The sequence below is a fragment of the Callithrix jacchus genome, chromosome 16, assembly GCF_049354715.1.
Source record: "Callithrix jacchus isolate 240 chromosome 16, calJac240_pri, whole genome shotgun sequence".
Taxonomy (NCBI): domain Eukaryota; kingdom Metazoa; phylum Chordata; class Mammalia; order Primates; family Cebidae; genus Callithrix; species Callithrix jacchus.
The window spans coordinates 34240188-34263204 of NC_133517.1; the positions used below are offsets into that span (position 1 = coordinate 34240188).

The 23017-nt window shown below is 33.9% G+C and overlaps 1 protein-coding gene across 11 annotated transcripts in view; it reads left to right on the top strand.

The window, feature by feature from the left end:
* TRIQK (triple QxxK/R motif containing) overlaps window positions 1–23017 on the top strand; it is a 276517-nt gene that overhangs the window by 211489 nt on the left and 42011 nt on the right. For 6 of the 11 annotated variants that reach the window (XM_078353600.1, XM_017965450.4, XM_078353601.1 and 3 more), the window contains exon 2: window positions 633–791. The exons of the other annotated variants lie outside the window; for them this stretch is intronic. The gene's annotated coding sequence lies outside the window, so the exon portion shown is untranslated. The remainder of the gene's footprint in view (window positions 1–632; window positions 792–23017) is intronic. 11 annotated transcript variants of the gene reach the window in all.

The following is a 23017-nucleotide window of genomic DNA, read 5'->3' on the forward strand; positions in this document are numbered from 1 at the left end:
AATTAGTAAAGCTTGTGTTCCAAAATAATTGGGGTTACATTTTGAGTTGGTATCATGATTAGACAGCAGTTTGAAAATATTTAAATTTGATGCTCTTATCCATATGAGAGCAATTGCAACATAAAACTAGACATAACTTCATTGCCTGGCATTTAGTAGGTTTTCAGTAAATATTTAACAAACAAATGAATAAATCATGCATTACCATGTTGCTTTTAAAATGGGCATTTAAAATAACATATATTTTGACATTTATGACTGAATAAATCTAATTTTTTAAAGTCAAACTTAAGCAAATTAAAATAACAGAAAATAATTTTATATCAGTCTCTTTACATTTATGCCTGACTTTAGAAAACAGTGGAAGCATCTGTAAATTTAAATAGATTTTTCTGTTACAGGACTTCTCAGAGCCTTTATTATGAAATTTTGCCTTGTTAAAACGGGGCATAATATGCAACATTTTCCAAATATATTTGGCATAGAAATGTATTCAGATTGAATAAACAACAGAGTTAGCAAACTAAGAAACACTTTTTGGAAATGTTTTCATTGTGATTTAGATTCATGGACAACTAGGGAACTGGAGATCATTCATTTACTATTTTTATATACTTTGTTTTGAATTGCAGTAAGAAAAATCACCAACAATATTATTTTTGGTATTTGGAATTGAATTTGCCAGGAATGCAAGCACAGCTACCTAAGTAAAGACCTTGGCTTTGGAAACATCTTATCCCTTGGCAGCTTTCCAGAGTTTAGACTTGGCAGCATCAAAGACACAACGCAAGGTGTGTTTATTTGATTTAACATTTTGCAAAAGGTGTTTTGATTTGTAGTTTGTTTTCTTTCACTTCGTACTTCGTTTTAGGTTGTTTTCTTCTGTCAATGAACCTGGTTTCCAAGCAGAGGTTTTTCTTATGGAAGGCAGTATTACAATAAGGAAATGTTTTTACTTGTATTTATTTTGTGATATTTCAGAAAATCCAAACAAGTAACATTTATAGAATTATATACATTTATAAATAACTTATTTGTTAAATGTTTAGTATTTTCAACTGCCTATTAAGATATGTTGCTACATTAAATGCTTGACATTTGTACATTCAGTACATTGTTATACTTTGAATATTGCAATATTTTGGTAATTATTTATTGGCTTTAATCACTGTTCCTGCATATGAAGTAATGAACAGATTAATATCATCATAAAACATTTATTCAACAATATTTCATAGTAAATTGATACACTCATTTTTCTCATTTATTGTGGAGAGAGGAAATATGACATAAAGTAAAATGAAGAATATGGGCCCCTGTTTATCTCTGACCTCATCTTGTCCTGTTCTTTCCCACTCCGCACTCTACTCAAAACCTTTCAATAGCTCTCCATTTGATACAACATAAAATCTAAATAAAGCTTTTGGACTGGACTGATTGTCTCCACAAGACTTGATCGTTTGTTACTTCTCTAATTTCTTCTTTAACTGTTCTCATCATTCACTTGCCCTGGGCATACTGCCTCCTTGTTTTTCTTTGTACATGCCAGGCATTTTCTCATCTCAGAATTTTTGCACTTGCTATTCTTTCTACTAAATTGCTCTTCCTCCATATGTAGGAATTGTATGACCAATTTCCTTCCTATTTTTTTTTTTTTGGTCTTTATTAAAAGTTCACCTTCTAAATGGAGTCTTATCGGATGACCATCCAACACTTTATATTCTTTCTTTGCTCTATAGTTTTTACCACTATCTATTAATCTGTATGGTTACACTTATGTGTCTTGCTTATTATCATTGTCCCTCATAAGAATCTAAGGCATATGAAGTCAGGAGTTTTGGTTTGCTCTGTTTGTACTCTATCTTTAGTGACTGGAGTGGTCCCTGGCTCTTGATGAGTGAATGTAGGAATGATCAGTGAATTCAGTAAAGGTTTTTTTAATAACTTACTGCAAGCTAGCCACTAACAGTTCCTACCTCGGGAGTATAGTTTAACAAAGGAAATGGATAATTCCAGCAGCCATTTTACTATAGTGTTGTGTTATAATAAGCGTATGAGTAGAAGGCTGTCATCACTTGGAGAAGCAGCATTTAACTCAGACTATGTTGTACTTGTGAAAGGCTTCTGGAGAAAAGTAACATTTGTATCAGTCAGAGGAGCTCAGGTTATACTCTAGAAATAAGCAAGCTCAAATTTCAATGTCTTAACAACACACAGACTAAATACCCAAAATGAGTTGGTAAGAAATTGAAGGTTTTATCTGAATATACTTCCATGATCACTGCAGCAGTGGGAAGGGAGAGTGGCTCATTATGCACTGGTATTTCGTGTTTTGCTGGTCAAAGCAAATTGCTAAATTTTGAATGTGGAACTATGAAGTGCAGTATTGCCTTCTATCCAGCAGGAAAGCAGAATTCTAATTTAATGAGTTGAATTAATGACTGCTATACCTTTGTACTGATGTAAAGAAGTATAAGATATCCAGGTAAGAGGTATTTAAAAGAATTTTCAGATGATATACCTAGGTGTAGTTTTCTTTTTTTTTTTTTTTTTTGACATTTATCCTTTTTGGTGGTTTCTGAGCTTCTTGGATATATGGTTTGGTGTCTGAATTTATTCTTAATCATTATTGTTTCAAATATTTCTTCTGTTCCCATCTCTTTTTCTTCATCTTCTGATATTCCCCTTATATGTATATTATACCTTTTAGAGTTGTACGACAATCTTTAGGTATTTTGTTCTCTGTGTGTGTGTGTGTGTGTGTGTGTGTGTTTTCTGGTTTTGGAGGTTTCTACTGATTTATCTCAAGCTCAGAGAGTCTTTCCTCAGCTAATGTTCAATCTATGAATTAGCTCATCAAAGGCACTCTTCATTTATGCTATTCCTTTTTTGATCACCAGCATTTCTTTTGGTTCTTTAAGATTTCCATCTCTTTGCTTACATTCTCCATCTGTTATTATATGATGTCTACTTTGTCCATTAGAGCCCATAGTATATTAATCATACTTGTCTTAAGTTTCCAGTTTGATAATTTCCACATCCCCAGTATGTCTGATGCTTACATATCTCTTCAGATTGTGTGGGTTTTTTTTTTTTTTTTGCCTTATAGTATGCCTTGCTGTTTTTTCTTGATAGCCAGATATGATGAACTGAGTAAAAGGAACTGCTGTAAATAGACCTCTAGTAACATGGTGTAAAGTATGGGGTGACAGGGTGCACTCGGTAGTCTTATTATTAGGTCTTAGTCATTTAGGGGACATTGGCTTTTGGACTGTGAACTTTGCAAGTGTTTCTCAGTTATTTTTCCCCCTTTACTGAAGACAGGATGGCAACAGTGGGCTGGAGTTGAGTATTTCTCTTCTTCCGCATGGAAAGCTGGAGTGGGCTAGAGTTGGGGGTTTTCCTTTCCCCAGGTCAGTTGGGCTCTGAAAGTACCCAGCAAGTTAGCCTCTGATTAGCTGGTTTCTCCTGAGGACAGACCTTGTTAAGAACAGGCTGTAGTGAATTTCAAAATTGTTCCTTTTCGGCTCCCCCTGGATTTTTCTCGGATATTTACTGTGAGAAGCTAGTCAAGCTCTTGGGGGTAAAACAGAGTGTAGGAGTCCCTTCTGTCTTGGTTCAAACAAGTGATTTAATTCAGACTTTTTCATCCTGAGCCTCCAGCAACTTGTCAATTACAGTTGAGGTTTTTCTACCACAGCACTTGTTCCTGTGACACTTTCTACTCATGGGTTTCTGTCTGGTAAGCTGTGACTCTCTGCATTTGCCTCTCTCTCCAATCTTGAGGGTCAGAATTGTGCTCTCTGTGTGTCCTCATTTTTCTTAAGAATTCAAAAAGAATGCTCAGTTTCCAGTCTGTTTAACTTTTTACTTGGAAAAGGGATGGAGTGGTGACTTCCAAGCTCCTTACATAGAGAAATAGAAACTGGAAATAGATTTTTTAGTAAAAATTTTTCAGTTGGCTCTCCATATCAAGGGGTTCTGCATCCATGAATTCAGCCACCTATTCATCAAAAATACTCAGAAAAAAACCCCATAAAAATAACCATGCAACAATAAAAAATAATAGGAAAATACAGTAAAATAATTTTTTACATAGCTTTTACATTGCATTAAATGTTACACATAATCTAAAGATGATTTAAAGAATATAAGAGAATGTGCAACATAGGTTAATGCAAATGCTACGCCATTTTATATAAGGGATTCCAGCACCTGTGGATTTTGGTTTCTACAGGAGTCCTGGAACCAATTTCCCCATGGCTATGAAGGGAGACCTGTATAACGTTATATGAAAGCTTAATATTCGAAAAGAAAATAGAAAAGTAGAATATTTATATAATTTTTCTTAAAGGTTTTTGGAAGATATGGTCAGAATGTACTATAAGGGTTTTTCTAAAATTGTATTTCTTGTTTGTCATTATGTGTTAGACCTAGGGTTATTTTAAATATTTGAGATGCTAAACTTATCATTGAAAATTAAAGGTTTGAGGCCTTTATGGCAGAACCAGTTTTATCTAAAGTCAGGCTGTTGCTCTAATAGGAGGAACAGTACTGACCTGCACAATGCAAGTAGTGGATATGTAAGAGGAATTGTGACTTACAGACTTAGCAGAAAAAACATCAAAAGTGTATAACTCCTGAAGAGAATACAGAAAAAAGAACTGTGGAAGTGTTTGCCTGGGAAATGTTTTCTTAAAAATTTGGATAATTTGGAACTTCCTACAATGATTAGAGATTAAGTTACCAGCTTTAAAAATGGGGACTAGTCTGTAAGCTTTTTTGTGCTCACAAGTTTTACATTTTAGAAAGTAAACATTTTTAATACTCATTATTTACATACACTAGGTGTGTAAATACATACATACTGTGAGACTACGTTCTCACAGTAAGTATCTGAGAAAAATTCCTTGCGGGCGGGGAAAAGGAACCATTTTGAAATACACCACAGCACTCTGTTCTTCTTAACAAGGTCTGTCCTCAGGAGAAACTTGTGTATATAAAAATATTTACTCTCTAAATATAACTGTTACATTTAGAATGTAACTGTTACTCTGTTAATCCATAGTTTCAAACATGTATGAAAAAGATAGCATATATAATTTGGCATTTTTAAAGTTATCCAACAATACTTTTGAAGCCACTTAGCTGATTATAGAAGATATTTAAAAGATCAAATAGGGCCAGGCACAGTGGCTCATGCCTGTAATCCCAGCACTCTGGGAGGCCGAGGTGCGTGGATCACAAGGTCAACAGATCGAGACCATCCTGGTCAACATGGTGAAACCCCGTCTCTACTAAAAATACAAAAAATTAGCTGGGCATGGTGGCACGTGCCTGTAATTCCAGCTACTCAAGAGACTGAGGCAGGAGAATTGCCTGAACCCAGGAGACGGAGGTTGCGGTGAGCCAAGATCGTGCCATTGTACTCCAGCCTGGGTAACAAGAGCAAAACTCCATCTCAAAAAAAAAAAAGATCAAATAATAGCAGAAACTGTAGATTGTATGTGTAAATAAATTGTTATACACTTAGGTATTCTGAGACCATTGTTATATCCTAAGAACATTAAATAAATCGAGCTCAAAAAAGAGTATGAGATAATGAAGTTTATGTTTTGTTTTGTTTTACTATTTGGACTGCATACTGTCTCATAGTAATCAATTAAATCAGCATGCTATAATGATGTTGACAACATTTATTTAGCACCTACTATGTGAGAAATGCTTGATATAAATTAACTGTTTAACTGTTACAACATAGCCATAGGAGATAGGTATTCTTATGAGATATTCTTACTGTACTCGTTTTGAAAATGGAAAATAAGCCTATCTTAGTAAACTACCCCAAAGGGCCAAAATAAAAAAAGAAACAAATAGGGAAGAGTTAACTCATCCTTTATCAGGCCCAGATTTTTATAAAATATAGCATCAATTGTTTCCTATTCTATTGGAGGCCGGTTCATTCTAATGATAGTTTCTTTTTCTGTGCAGAGCTCTTACATATAATTAGATCCCATTTGTCTATTTTGGCTTTTGTTGCCATTGCTTTTGGTGCTTTACTCATGACAAAGGGCTAATAACCAGAATCTACAAAGAACTTAAACAAATTTACAAGAAAAAAACAACCCCCTCAAAAAGTGGGCAAAGGATATGAACAGACACTTTTCAAAAGAAGACATTTATGCAGCCAATAAACATGAAAAAAAGCTCATCATCACTGGTCATTAGAGAAATGCAAATCAAAACCACATTGAAATACCATCTCATACCAGTTAGAATGGGTATCATTAAAAAATCAGGAGACAACAGATGCTGGGGAGGATGTGGAGAAATAGGAACATTTTTATACTGTTGGTGGGAATGTAAATTAGTTCAACCATTGTGGAAGACAGTGTTGCAATTCCTCAAGGATCTAGAACTATAAATACCATTTGATCCAGCAATCCCATTACTGAGTATATACTCAAAGGATTATAAAACATTCAATTATAAAGACACATGCACACGTATGTATGTTTACTGCGGCACTGTTTACAACAGCAAAGACTTGGAACCAACCCAAATACCCATCAATGATAGACTGGATAAAGAAAATGTGGCACATATACACCATGGAATACTACGCAGCCATAAAAAATGATGATTTCATGTCCTTTGCCGGGATATGGTTGAATCTGGAAACATCATTCTCAGCAAACTGACACAAGAACAGAAAACCAGACACCACATGTTCTCACTCATAAGTGGGTATTGAACAATGAGAACACACAGACACAGGGAGGGGAAAATCACACACTGGGGCCTGTCAGGCGGTGGGGGCACTAGAGGAGGGATAGCCGTGAGTGCAGGGATTGGGGAAGGATTACATTAGGAGAATACCTAAGGTAGATGATGGCGGGATGGATGCAGCAAACCACTATGGCATGTGTATACCTATGTAACAAACCTGCATGATCTGCACACGTACCCCAGAACTTAAAGTATAATTTAAAAAATAAAGAATTTGTAATAAAAAAATTAAAAAAGAAAACATAGCATTAAAAGAAAACCTTAGACAAATTAAATTTAACAAGTTTAACAGAGCAAAGAATGATTCTCTAATTAGAAAGCTTCTCAAGCAAGAGCAGGCTGAAAGAGAGACCAGCACAGCCACGTGGTGAAGATCTATGGACAGAGAAAGGGAAGTTATGGACAGAAAACAGAAATTAGGTACTGGAACAGCCAGATTGGTTACAGCTTGGCGTTTGCCTCATTTGAGCCTGGTTTGAACAGTTGGCCACCTTTGGCCAAAACTCAGTAATTGGCACAAAAGTCGATTGCAGTCTTTTTACACACGGAGAGGTTACAGTTTACTGTGCACAGAGAAACCATTAGGTCAAATTTAGAATATATAAGGAGGCAGCATTGGGCTAAACTTAATTTAGCAATTGCTTATATTTTAAAACTCAAAGCATTTTCAATTAAGTTTATTACGATAAACACCAAATATGTATGTTTCAAGTTAACATAATTGTCTTTTGAAGAATATTTACTCAAAAATGTCTATCGAGTATGTACTGTGTGCGAAAATTGTCCTTATTGTTTGAGATTCTTTACTGTAAAAACAAAGATCCCTACATTCTTGTTCAGGGAAGCAAGGAAATAAACAATGGACTAAATTTAATATCAAAAGAACTTTTTTAATAATTTAAACTAGCTGATAAGTGTAAGGTAAAACAACTTTCTGTTGCAACACTGATCATTTCATTGTTCATTTCATTTCATAATGTCTACATAAATCATGAAAAGAAAGCAATATTGATTGCTGTAAAATGGTCATTTGTTTTAAGTGAGTAGAGATTAAATATTGTTGACCATTACGGTGGTGAAATTTCTGTCTCTCCTTCCTCCTAACTGAAGATGCAGCATTCCAAGTAAGCAATTAAATGTCATTTGCCATATGTAAATCAACGCTGTTTTCTATAATTACGAACATAGGTGGTCCTCAGCTAAAACAGAATGAAAGTGAATTAAAAAATAAAAAAAGGTCCCAGGATGTATTTTTCCCATGAAGGACACATTTAAACATAATCTTTGTACCTTTTCTACAAATGCTCATGATTAAAAATTCAGTTTTGTTCTCTTTGTTTGCAGTATATGGGTGTGTTTTTATGCATATGAGAAAAAGGATAAGGGAGAGAATGAATATGAAAAGGAGAATGAATTATGCGAGGGCTTCCTATGTGCATTTGTTTCAGTAGCCTTTCAGAATCCTGTCACTGTAATTCAGGGAACTGATTAAACACTTAAATGTATTGTTAAAATAAAAGAAGCTATTTTTCCCTGTCTTATTTTTCTTCTGTTGTCCCTCAGGGGATCTCAGTGTTACTATACTTAATATTCCTTTATGTTAGATGTAACCAGTGTACCCCTCTGGATCTCTGGACTGCTATATTTCGTGAACCATTTTTTATTAATTCTTTCTTGTGAATACTTTAAAGAGTTAAGTAATGGATGTAATCAGGGGCTTCACTATCAAAATAATAATGTTGTGATACAGGGAAAATGTAAGTGTTCAATCACAAAGCCATTAACAAAGAATGAAAAATAATGAAGGGCAAAAGAAGGAAGAATGAAAAATAATGAAGGGCGAAAGAAGAAAGGCAGCTTTCTTTTTTTCCTAAGGCAGAGTTTCACTCTTGCCCAGGCTGGAATGTAATGCGCGATCTCAGCTCACTGCAATGTCCGCCTCCTGGGTTCAAGCCATTCTCCTGCCTCAGCCTCCTGAGTAGCTGGGATTACAGGTGACCACCACTATGCCCAGTTAATTTTTTGTATTTTTAGTAGAGCCTGGGTTTCACCGTATTGCCCAGGGTGGTCTCAAACTCCTGACCTCAGGTGATTCACCCACCTCGCCTCCCAAAGTGTTGGGATGACAGACATGAGCCACCATGCCCAGCCACGAAAGAAGGCTTGAAGATAAAGTCCAAACTTAAGTATAAAAAGAACATTGTTGAGAGGCATAGGAAGGATTTTTGCGGAGGATAGAATCTGTATTAAAAGAAAAGTCCAGTCTGTTGGTAACTAGATTTTTGTAATGGAAGAGATAACATGGAAGTCTTTATAATAGGCTCTAAAAAAACTTCAGAAAAAGTAGGGGTGACACATGTAGTTAAAAAATAAATGGGAGGGAGTATGACACATAAAGGAGAAATATGGTTCAATCAGAAATTATTATTATTATGGCCAACAATGTGAAAAAAGTTAGAACACAACACTTTAAAATATTAATTGCTTTAGGCAGTTTATTCATGAGATAAAAGTTGTTTACTTTCAAAAAATCCCATTTTCTGATCTGAGCTCAATAGGGCAATTGCAAAGATAGGGGTTCAACGTAGTTCAAAGCCTTTTTACTACATTCATTTTTAAATGCCTTATTTTAAAGGGAATGTCCTGGTTTATGATTTTCATACTTTTTTCCCTTTTAGAAAGAGGCAGATGGTATGAAAACTGGACTCCCTTATTTAAAGGGAATGTTGATATTTATAACCAAGCTTATCTCCAGCAAGATTTGTTTTTTGCAGCTGTTCCAGGTTGGAAAAAAATATTATATTAAAGCTCTGGCTTGTTTTTCTTTCCATATTTAGGGGGGGAAATCTTCAAAATGTGAAAAAGTGATGTTTGATTTTAAGCATGAATGCAATGTAAACTGTGATTTTTTCCTTCTATATGTGAATTTTCTGTTTGTATGCTGTGATATTACTCTTTTTGTTTCACGGATCTATTTCCTAGATACATCACACTTGAGAAATAATTTACTCATTATTTTCTATATATCATCAAAGTATCCTAGAAAATGCAGTAGACTTTCATTAAGACTTAGCCTATGTCATTAAATAGACCACTTTCTAATTTTCCATTTTGATATTTTAGTCTTTTTTTTTTCTTCCCAGAGCATTTTTTTTCATTGGGAAAGTAACTTTATTTTTAGTTCTTAGTTACATTATTTAAGATAAGTTTTTTTTCTTTTTATTTTCTATTCTTTGCTTCTATTTTTAACTAGAAATGCTGCTTTTTTTCTGGACAATTTTGGTACTATTTTATATAACTTAATTGATAATTAACTTTATTTTATATCCTAAACTTAATACGTAGAGCTACCTCTTTGGGCACATGTTAATGTTAGAATGAATAGCCATGACTGCACATGCATATAATCTTTGAACAAATGCATATCTACATACGTATCTATATGGTACATGAGGAGGAAAAAACAAATATAAGTTGGTTACTAAGCTGTCCACAGCTGCACGAGCAAACACAGACTCTGGCTTAGTCATGTGAGACGTCTCCAGACAGGCTGTACAGGATGAGTCAGTTAGATTGAGAAAGGGAAATATATTTATCTCCCAACATCTTCCTCTCATTTCACATTGGTCAGAGCTCACCTCATGGTATATAACTGTCCCTATACTTGCAGATTGTATTCCATGACCCTAGTAGGCGATTGTTGGGGAAGTCAGATCCTACACTGTATGCCCTGTAGCTTCACTGGAATCTGGAAGTGGCAGGAGGAACTGAGCTTCCATGGGTCAGGGTGTAGATATCGCTGTGGCTGTGAAGGTGGTGATAGGACTGTGACTTCACCTTTACTACAGAGGAGGCCACATCAATCAGTGGTACTGAAAAATGAGTTGAAGGTAATGGCTGGTGCTGTCCATTGGACAAATGACTGAGAATCCAGTATATAGTGAATCGAGTGAGATACATAAATTGTGCCCAACGTAAGGTAATGGGTAATGACTGCATCTGGCCAACTTTTTAAAAGACTTTTTATCATATGTAAATATGCCTTTGACACTACCCATACCACACTTAGCATTCATTATCCATTTAATTTTTTTATTTATTAACTTTGTTTTATTAAGATTAATAAGTATAAATATTTACAGGGTACAGAAAGATGTTTTAATACATGGATACATTGTGCAAAAACCAAATCAGGACATTTAGCCATCATATCCCTAACCTTATGTATTTATCATTTATTTGTGGTGAGAACATTCAAAATTCTCTTCTCTAGCTATTTTAAAATATACAAAGCAATATTGTTAACCTTAGTTATCCTAATCTACAATAGAACACCAGAATTCATTCCTTCTAACTGTAACTCTGTACTGTTAACCAAAATTGACCTGTACCCTTCTCCTTTTTTCTCCCTAGCCTCTATTGACCACTATTCTGCCTTCTATTTTTATGAGATCAGCTTCTTTAGATTCACATGTAAGTGAGCTCATGCTATAGCTATCTTCCTGTGCCTGGCTTATTTCTCATAACATAGTGTCCTCAAGATTTAGCTATGTTGTCATGAGTGCCAGGATTTTATTCTTTGTTATGGCTGGATAGCATTTCATTCCATATATATGTTTCATTTTTTTATCCACTCATTCATTTGTGGACACTTAGATTGATTTTCATCTCTTGGTTATTGTGAATAGTGCTGTTATAAACATTGGAGTGCTGATACCTTTTTGATAAAATGATTTTGTTTAATTTTTGGATGTATACCCAACAGCTGGATCATATGGTAGTTTTGTTTTTAATTTTTGATTAACCTTCATACTTCTTCCCATAATGGCTGTATAATTTACATTCCTAGGATTATATACCTATAATCCTAGCACTTTTGGAGGCTGAGGCAGGCAGATTTTCTGAGCTCAGGAGTTCAACCAGCCTGGGAAACATGGTGAAACCCTGTCTCTACTAAAATACAAAAAATTGCCCAAGTGTGGTGGCACATACCTGTAGTCCCAGCTACTGGAGAGACTGAGGTGGGAGAACCATTCAAACCTTGAAGCCATTTGTTATAGTAAGCCAAGATTGTACCATTGCACTCCAGCCTGGGCAACAGAGCAAGACTTTGTCTAAAAAAGAAAGAAGAAGAAATACTATTGATTTTTTGGTATGTTGAATTCAAATCCTGCAGCTTTGATGGAATCTTTAATATTTTCTCCATATAAAATAATGTCATCTGCAAACCAGAACAACTTTAATTCTTTCTTTCCAACTTGGAGGTCTTTTTATTCTTTCTCTTGCCTAATTGCTCTGGCTAGAACTTCCATACTATGTTCAATAGAAGTGGTAAAAGTGAGCATCCTTGTCTTGCTCCAGATCTTAGAGGAAAGCTTTCAGTTTTTCCACATTCAGTATGTTAGCTGTGGGTTTGCCACGTATGGCCTTGATTGTGTTGAGGTGTGTACCTTCTATACCTAATTTGTTGAGAGTTTTTAATCATGAATGGATGTTAATTTTTGTTAAATGCTTTTTCTGCATCTATTGAAAAGATCATAAGGATTTGGTCACTCATTTTGTTAATGTGATATAGAATATTTATTCATTTGCATTTGTTGAACCATCTTTGCATCCCTGGGGTGAACTTCACTTGAACACCATTAATGAGCTTTTTAATGTGCTCTTGCTAGTATTTTGTTGAGGATGTTTGCATCTATGATCATCAGAGTAGTTTTCTTTTTTTGTTCTATCCTTGTCTGATTTCAGTATCAGAGTAATTATGGCCTCATAGAATAAGTTTGGAAGTATTCCCTCCTCTTCTTGGGAATAATTTTGGTAAAATTAATATTAATTCTTTATTAAATGTTTGGTAGAATTCAACAGGGAAGGTATAATGCCCTGGGATTTTCTTGGTGAGAGACTTTATTACTAATTTAAGCTGGTCAGTTATTATTGTTCTGTTCAGATTTTCTGTTTCTTCATGATTCAGTCCTGGTAGGTTGTATGATTCTAGGAGTTTATCCATTTCTCCTACATTATCCAATTTGTTGTCATATAGTTGTTCCTAATTATCTCTTGTGGCCTTTTGCATTTTTGTAATTTCAGTGTAATGCTTCCTTTTCCATTATTAATTTATTTGAGTCTTTTTTTTATATGTAGTTTGGCTAAGAGTTTGTTAATTTTGTTTATCTTTTCAAAAAACAACTAAATTTGTTGACTTTTTATATATTTTTTATTTTTTATTTCTTTCTGCTCTGTTCTTTATTTTCTTCTTTCTATTGATTATGAGTTTCATTTGTTCATTTTTCTAATTCCTTGAGGTGTAGTGCTACATTGTTTATTTGAGATCTTTTTTGATGCAGGCATTTATTGCTCTAAACTTATCTCTTAGAACTGCTTTTGCTGTATCCCATAGGTTTTGGTGTGTTGTGTTTTTATTTGTCTCAATAAATTTTTAAATTTCCCCTTTGGCTGGGTGCAGTGGCTTATGACTGTAATCCCAGTACTTTGGGAGGCCCACCTACAAAAATTAGCTGGGTGTGGTGGCAGGCACCTGTCGTCTCAACTACTCAGGAGGCTGAGGCAGGAGAATCACTTGAACCCAGGAGATGGAGGTTGTAGTGAACCAAGATTGCACCACTGAAATTCAGCGTGGGTGACAGAATGAGACTCTGTCTCAAAAAAATAAAAACAAAAATGGAAAAATAAATGAATTAAAGATAAATAAATTTCCCTTTTAATTTCTTCATTGACACATTCATTTTTCAGAAGGATGTTGTTCAATTTTGATGTATTTGTAAAGTTTCTAAGTTCCTCTTGTTATTGATTTCTAGTTTTATGCTATTGTGATCAGAAAAATGCCTGATATTATTTTAGTTTTCTTAAATTCATTAAGACTAGTTTTGTGGTCTAACATATGATCTATCCTGGGAAATGTTCCATGTGCAGTTGAATAGAATGTATATTCTTCAGCAGTTGGTGGGAATATTATGTAAACATCTGTTAGGTTCTTTTGGTCTAGAGTGCAGCATAAATTCAAGTTTCTTTGTTGGTTTCCTGGCTGTATGATCTGTCCATTAATGTAGGCAGTGTGTTGAAGTCCTGTACTATTATTGTGTTGGAGTCAATTACTCTCTTTATATCTAACAATATTGGCTTTATTTATTTGGGTGCTCCAATGTTGTGTGCAATATATTTACAAACATCATATCCTTTTGCTGGAAAACCCCATTTATCATTATATAATGACTTTTTTTGTCTCTTTTATGGTTTTAAAATTTAAAGTCTATTTAATTTGGTATAAGTATAGCTGCTTCACTCTCATTTGCTTTCCATTTACATGCATATCTTTTTCTGTTACTTCACTATCAGTCTGTTTGTGTCCCTGATAATGAAGTGATTCATTTGTAGACAGTATATAGTTGGGTCTCTCTCTCTCTCTCTTTTTTTTTCTTTTAAATCTATTCAGCAACTGTAAGTCTTTTAATTGGAGAATTTAATCCATTTACATTTAAGGTGATTATTAATAGGCCTGTACATTTGAGAAGACAGCCTGCTCTTCTCGCATTTACAGTTGTTCTACCACACGGATAGAACTTCATTGTTTTGTCTAGCCTGTGATTCATGAAGGTCCAGCTGGTGATGATCATGAAGATAATTTGTGTATTCTCTAGTTGTCTGGGCCAGTACCTTTGCTCTGATGTCAGTAATGCTACTCTCTGGGCTCTGCTGACTGGTGAGACCACCAACCAGGCTCTCCTATTAAGTGGAGCTACTGGCTGGGTACTGCAATGGCTTCTTGTCAGTGCAAGTATAAGACATATTTCTTGGCTGGGTAATTCTGCTATTTGGGATCTGTAGTTGGGCAAGGGTGCAGGCTGCAAGTTTAGGTGGAGTTGCTGCTCTGAACAGGTGGAACCTGAGAATATGCTCCTTAGGAATGCATGATGAGGATTTGCTTCCCTCTGTGTGTGTTACTCTGAGATGGGCTGAATTTAGTGGCTATTTGACCTCTTGGATCAAGCAGGACTTGTGCCTACATTTCTCCAAAATGCATAGAGGTGGGAATTTCCCTGCCTGAGTAATGTTATAGGGTGGCATTTCTTTTTTGGCTGTGTTGAGTCCCTGCTTGCCTTCTCAGGTCAAGTAGTGACCTGGAAAAAAATAAATAAATTTCCCCTTTGCTTCTCTGAGGTCTGTGGAGGCATCTCTTTGCCTGGGCAGGGTTGTAGGGTGAGCTTTTTGGTTGTATGGAGCCATTGCTTATTTTCCTAGGCAAAGCTGGTGTGGCTCTTTCCTTCTCTGCTACCCCTTCATGTCTCTGTCATCCATGAAGCTAGGAGTCTTTTTGCCTGATGGGGTCACTGGGTAGGCATTTTGGCTGTGTGGAGCTGCTGTTTACCTTGCTGAATCAAGCCATTCTAGCCCCTTTGCTTCTATCAAATTCACAAATAAAACAATTCTGTGAGCTCACACAGAAAAGGGAGATAGGTTTGACCAGTCAGAATGGCATGTCTTCATAATGTTTTAGAAGTTGGCTCATCTATCCCTACAGTAAAGATTGCTTAGACACAACCTAGAAAAACTCTTAAATAAAACCTGACCATATGGATCTTAACTCTCTTTTGCCTCCCAACAAAAAGTTCCAAATATTTTAAAAGAATAAAATGATATTTAGACATTAAACAATGTAACAATTACAGTTTTGTAAAACTGCTAAAAATCGCTAGTCATGTCACAGAGCAGGAAGTGTTGTTAGTCATAACCAAGAGAAAAATAGTCAATAGAAATAGATCTATAAATGATAGATTTGGCAGAACTACCAGCAAAAAATGTAATCAGTTATTATATTTTGAAATATTTAAAGAAAATCCTTAGCATAGGAGGAAAATAGAAGGTATTAGAAAGAATCAAAGGAACTTCTAATGGTGAAAACTATCGTTTTTGAATTAAAAATTTTACTCTATGGTATTAACAGAAGATTGGACACTGCAGAAGACATATTCAGTGTGTTTAAAGATATTGCACTATTCACCATGTTGGCCAGGCTGGTGTCGAACTCCTGACCTCAGGTGATCTGCAAAAAAACAAAAAAAAATATTGCAGTAACATTGATACAAAATGAAAGAGTGAATAATTGCCCCTCCCAACAAAAATTAATAGTGCCTTGGTTACTTATGAAACAAAACATGGTCTCTTCTATGTGTAGATGTTGTCTCAGAATGGTGGCAAGGACAAGGGAAGAAAAAACAGTATTTCAAGAAATCATGTCGGAAGTTATTCCAAATTTGATGAAACTATGAAATGTTACACCTAAGAAGCTCAGAGAAGCCTGACCAGTATAAAAATAGACAAACAGGGACCAAAGCAATTTAATGAAAAAACTAAATTGCTGGAATCGATAACGCAAAAATGATTAAAAGTAGCCAGCATGGGTGAGGAATATAAACTAAAGATAAATGTAAAAGGGTTTGTGATGGATGTGTTAATTAATTTGATTGCAATAATCAGTACAAATTGTATACATATATCCAGTCATGTTGTATACCTCAAATATTTGTCAATTAAATATTTTAAAATATAAAAAGATAAGCTTAAAGATAAGTGTAAGGACTGTTCCACAAAACTATCCCAGTCAGTAGACAAAGGAGTGTTAGCTTTCAAGTACTGTAATAGTTGTGACCCTAGAACTCTAGAATTCTATTTGAAGAAAAATATTCTTTAAAAATTAAAGACAAAATTAAAGTTTTTTGTCTCTAAACAAAAGCTGAGATAATTTATTTCCCAAAGACTTGCACTGCAAGTAATGTTAAAGGAATTCTTCAGAAAAAAGGAAAATAAAACATTAATCTACTTAAGGACAAAGAATATTGGAAATAGTAAATATGTAGGTAAATACAAAAGCCATTTTTATCATTTTTAAGGTTTTGAAAAAGATATGTTGACACTTTACAGCAAAAGCATTAGCAATGGTTTATATTAATAAAAATGTACATGTTAAATGTATGACAATAATATCTCAAAGGATAGAAGGTTGAGATTGAAAGTTTATTATTGCTAGGTCTTATGTAATATGTAAAGTAGTATAATATTATTTGAAGATAGATTATGGAAAGGTTACATATATATTATAAATTCTAGAGTAACTACAAAAAATGTAACACAGAGGGATGCCTAATAAATTAAAAGTGAAGGTGAAATAAAATACTAAAAAATGCTCAGTTAATCCCAAAGAAGCAAGTGAAAAAGAACAAAGAAGATGAGATAAAAGCAGATGGGACAAATAGAAAATAAATTGTAGGATGGTGGATATAAATGCAAACATATTGATAATTACATGAAATAAAATAATCTTAATTGTACATTTGAAACACATATTTTTAACTGGGTAAAAAAGCAAGACCCAGCAATATACTGTCAACAAATCTGATTAAGTAAATAACACTGTACAAGCTATCTTAATTGTATCTTCCTCATTCCTGCTATATAAGCACAGAATTTGGCATTTATCATTTGAGTGCATATGTGTGTGTTGGTATACGAGTATTTTTCCTAAATAATATTGACTATTGATTTGCATGTTGTAAATTGTTTTGTAAGTATATAAATATATGTGTCTTCGTTCACACATTTTACATTCATATTTATATGCTTTATATTTCACTTATGAATAAATTATGTGGACATACTGAGTTTTGTTTTTCTTTTCTGCTGTTATTAAAAACATTTTCAGTGAGTGTATTTACTAGTATTTTTATGCACATATAGAATTGTTTCCCTGGTTCTTATAACTAGCAGTTGGATTAATGATTCTTGTATGTACATAATCTTTAACTTTACTGGGTTTTGTCACATTGCTCCCTCAAATATTTTATTAATTACTATTCTTACCTTATTGTAATAATCTGAGCTCCTATAAAAGTTCTATAAGTGGCCATGCACATACTTTTTAGAGGAATTCATAGTATTTATAGCTACTTTGTAGATTTTGTTACTAGAGTAAATTGGAATTTTATATATAAAATTTATATATCAGAACCTGGCTGAGCTGTTATACATAATTTTATACAGACCTAATATTTGTCTGTAGTTTCTCTCCACTTTGCCATCCTGGAGTCATGTTATTTGTGAATCATAATGTTTTATTTTTCCTTTCCAGTCCCCTATGCTCTTTCCCCTTTTGCTCTTTTCTCACTGTGCTGTCTGGATCTCTCACTACAATGTCTTCGTCTTGCTTATGATTTTTTAAAAGAGGGATTTTTATTTTTCTCTTTTAAGGATAATCTTTACTTTGTTCATTTGTCTATGTATCAACAGAGTAAAAAGTTCTTTTCTATTTCTATTTACTAAATTCCTTTGCTTTCTCCCTTCCTGCTTCCCTCTGTCCATACCTCTCTATCTTCCCTCCTTCTCTCTCCCTGTAATAATGAATGGTATTGAATGTAACTTTTACTTTTCTATATTGATTGAGGTCTGTCAGTATTTTCCTCCTCTAATCTGTTAACAAGAAGAATATTATTAAAATATTATCTAATGTTAAATTATCCTTGCATTTTTGTGATTAGCCCAGCTTCATCATGGAAAATTTTATCATTATGATTATACATACTGGATTTGGCTTTCTATTATTATGTTCAGGATTTTTATATCTTTGTGTATCCATAAGATTGGCTTGTAATTTTTTATTCTCATGATGACCTTATCTTGTTTTTATTTCAAGATTCCATTAGCCTTATGAAATGAGTTGAGAAGTGTGCCAATTTTTAGGCTTCAAAATAGTTTGTTATTTTATGTAACTGATGAAGCTTGTTATAGGGATTATGTGATCCTTGAATAGTTAATAAAACTTCTCTGTTGATCATTTAGTCTTACCTGTTGTGTGTGTGTGTGTATGTGTGTGTCTTATTTTTTAAGGGTAGATTTTTAAACACTGATTGATTTTTTAAAAAAATAAGTATAGTTTCATTCAATTTTATTCTATTGGCTCTCTACCTTCTTGAGCTGCTATTGGGAAGTCTATATTTTAAGAAATGTGTTTTTATTTTAATTTTCAAATTTATTGATATGAAATTTTTTATAGAATCCTCTTGTTATATAATGTTAATCACTACTGAATATTGGGTCATATTCTATTTTATTTCTAATACTGCTTGTATATTTCTTCTTATTCTGTCAGGACAAAGTTTCTTCCATATTGTTTTTGAAAGGCTGAGTTTTTGTCTGTATTGATCATCTTTTTTGACTCTGTTTTTTATTTAATGATTTATTGCTTTTAGTTTATGACTTTTTGTAATTTGAAGGACTTTATTCTTTTTCTATTATTTTCTTTTTGGTTAATTATGTTTCAATCCCTTGTCTTTTCTAATTTATGCTTACCCTAAGTGTCACTTTAGCTACATTACTAGTTTTTCAAAACTTTTTAAAATACGTAATACTGTACATAAAGCAACATGCAGGAAACAGAATATGTAGATGGTGAATTTTCACAGAATAAACATGCCTTTAACCAAAACCCTGATTATTTTATTTTAGTAATAACTTCTAAACATTTTGCAGTTGAAGTGTTTTAATATTTGTAGTCCACACATTGATGAAGTTGGAATCTTTTATTACTCTTTAACAGTTTATTTCAAATTATATTTTTCATATTTTCATTTGCTAGCTTTTCTTTGTTTATTAATTTTGGTGAGACTGAATGCTCTTAAAAAAGGCCAACAATTAATTATCAAGCAGAACTTTGACATCTTTTTAGATGAAATACCTTCTAAAGGCATGATAGATTTGATAGAATGGGAATTAGGGAATAGGAGATGAAAGATAAAAAGCTGGAACAGGCCGGGCGCGGTGGCTCAAACCTGTAATCCCAGCACTTTGGGAGGCCGAGGCGGGTGGATCACGAGGTCAAGAGATCGAGACCATCCTGGTCAACATGCTGAAACCCCGTCTCTACTAAAAATACAAAAAATTAGCTGGGCACAGTGGCGCATGCCTGTAATTCCAGCTATTCAGGAGGCTGAGGCAGGAGACTTGCCTGAACCCAGGAGGCGGAGGTTGCAGTGAGCCGAGATCGCACCACTGCACTCCAGCCTGGGTAACAAGAGTGAAACTCTGTCTCAAAAAAAAAAAAGCTGGAACAAAGTAAAACTTCTGGTTTTTTGTTTGTATTTCAGTTTATACATGAAAAATTCTTTTCTCCACAGGAAATCTATTTATACTTTTTAGTATTGTACTGTTCCCTCAATTTTTTGCTTATTTATTTGTTTCTGTAGAGTTATATTAGTTAATAGCCCAGTGCTTCTTTCCATTAACCTTTTGCCACATTGTTTTCTCAATTTTTTAAGCTCAAAATTCTTTCTTGTATTTTTCTAGTAGAATAATTCAGTGGTATTTTAAAAGTGTAATTTGTATCATAGTTGATAAATATACGTTATAATACCACAATCTGTTTGAAAACTACCAGTCTGCAAAATACTAGCAAAGTGCTAATGCTGTAATCACATGGGACTTCACTATAATGAATGCATTTAGTACAACTTCTATGAAATTGGATATATACCAGTTGTTTTTATGCTTTTGACATTTAATTACTAATAAAGCTCTTTTAAGTAAGTCATACAGCATTTTGCAACCATTATATTAGAAGTGAAATTTCCGTAAAGGCATTCTTATTGTTGTCTTGAGCTCTTTGTTTCCTCCTATATACATAAGCTTATTTCAGTGCACATAACTTCTATTAGTTTTAAGATATATATGCTTAAAAGTTAGTTCTGTCTTAACATACAAGGATGTGTTTCTAGGCATGAAAATAATTACCCTTAGTCTGATACATATGTTTATGTATTCTCTGTTTGTTCAGTGGGAAGAGAATTTGGAAATTGTGTAAGAAGGGCAGTTGCATGACTTTGTCAATGTCATCTAGTCTTGTATTGAAAAGACATGGCTAAGGTTTTATGCTTTCTTCTCTGGTACATTTCCCTACTATTATTTATTTTGCCAAGGGATAAATATTGAATATCTTTTGGAAACTATCCTTGTATCAAATTAGAACTTTCTTTTTCAGTTCACCATTGGAATAGCCACCATTACAAAAAAAAAATAGAGGTTTTTCTTTCTTTCACACTTTCTCTCCTGCTCTCTCTGTGTAGATCTAAGTGACTTTTCCTAGTCACTTAAGGATATTTTTGTTGACTTTGGAAACCTAATTACTTGAAATTGATAATACACATAGCAATGACTAAAAATTAGCATAAGTGATGCTTTCTGTTAAAATAGATTGATGAGGTTCAGTGAGTGATATGTTATCTGTGTATTTTATAGTCAGAAGTGTGAGAATCATTGTGTTTAAACCTAGATTAAGTGATGAATCAATATGTAGTAACATCATTTCACAATATATATCCTGAAAGTTAGCAATCTGATGTAGACAAGCTGTGTTTCTAAATGTGTAAAGACTTATGTAAACCTACAGTATGCAGCTACACATAGGAATGACACTTTCAGTTTTCTATCTAGAATCTTTATGCCTTATCTTCAAAGAACACTGATTTTATTATTTTAGCTATCCATTTTGCAGACAGTCAGATGTTTAGGAGAAACAGACCCCATGGCCAGCTTCAGTAGTAGGTATGGTTGTTTGAAGTATAGTCTAAGTTTTCTTGCCATAGAGTGGAGCATATGTCTGTAAGGTGTAAAATAAGGTGATAGGTTTCTATGGGATATTTAATTTTTGATATTACCATTATCACCAAGTTGGTCTATATGAGCAGAGGTTAATCATTCTGTATATTTAATTCAAGTAGGTTCTTATCCTTTGTTTCATAGGTGATTTACAAATTTTAAAAATCTTAGGTATTAATTGTTTTACAAAATATTATGCAAAAAATCAAATATGAAAACTTTACATTGATAATAATGTCTGACTCTGGCAGGTTTCCTAATGTCAGAGAAGAAAGCTATAAATATAAATGTGGAAAGGGCAAAGTAGAATGAGAGCTGTGTGATGTTAGATTGGAAATTGGAAGTACTGAGCGCACACCAGTACATACATTTCCTAGCTTTCTTTACTTAGAAGGCCTGCGATTTATCATTTTATTAGCAATGAGCATGTCTTGTCCTCAGATCTTGCTTCCTAAAAACCATACTCCACTAAAGGGGAACTGGGCTCCTTAAAGAAATGGCAGATTCCGGGGCATGGGCAGAGAAAACACATGCTAAACCATGAATATCTTATGTGTCAGAAAATAAAGAGGTTCTTAAAAAATGATGATGATATGCCAAAAGGACACAAACCACCTTGAAGGAACTTTCATTGGCCAAATCCAGGACAATTTGGGAATCAAAATTTTTAAAATGATATACATGAATTCTAACTAGTTGAATAAAAATTCTACAAGTACATATTGCTGTAAACACATATATGAATAAATCAATGGAGAGAAAAATGCTTTTTAATATAGTAGGATACTAATAAATATGGAAGAAATAAGGAATTATAAAATCATCATATGGTACCGGTCAGAATATAAGTAATTAAACCAAGACTCATCAATAAAAGCTAACCAAGCAGTTGCAAATTTGATGAATAGGATATTCACAGTGTCAAAGCAGCTTCAAACCAAATACTTATTAATTGCAAAGGGTAAAGACTAAATTCTCAGTGAAGAAATTAGGCAGGTACCACCTTAATCAAGTGCCACAAAGTAACACCATCAAAAGAGGATAGCATGCAATGAGAACACTGTATTGGTCAGTTTAGTTAACAACAACAAAAAAAAAAAATGGGAGAAATTTGCTAGTTAAAGGACAATTGAAAAATTCAAGTTGGTTATGCTTTGTTAGAATGATGCTAGATATGTGATTGAGAAGTCAGGAGTAGGTATATAGGCCCTGGGAATATATTTGAGGGAATGAGGTTTCCAAGGAGGGCATGATATATAAAGTGAATGAACTATGGGGAACACAAATAGTTTCATAGGCAGCTAGAGGAAGAATGCTAGTGAAAGAGGTAAAGAAGAAATTGAAATGTAGAAGGAGAATCAGGAAAGTGCTGACTTGGAAGCCTACGGCTTGAAGTTTGAGGACAGAGTATTCAGTAGTGCCCCGTGCCACAGAATGATTTTGTAAATAAGGATAGTCTGTCTCTCAACACAACCTAGTATTGAGATATTCTTATATGTGCTTCAGGTATTGCCTAAAATATTAATCTGTTTTCTGAAATGCAGTATTTTAAAAGAAGATTTGCCATTCT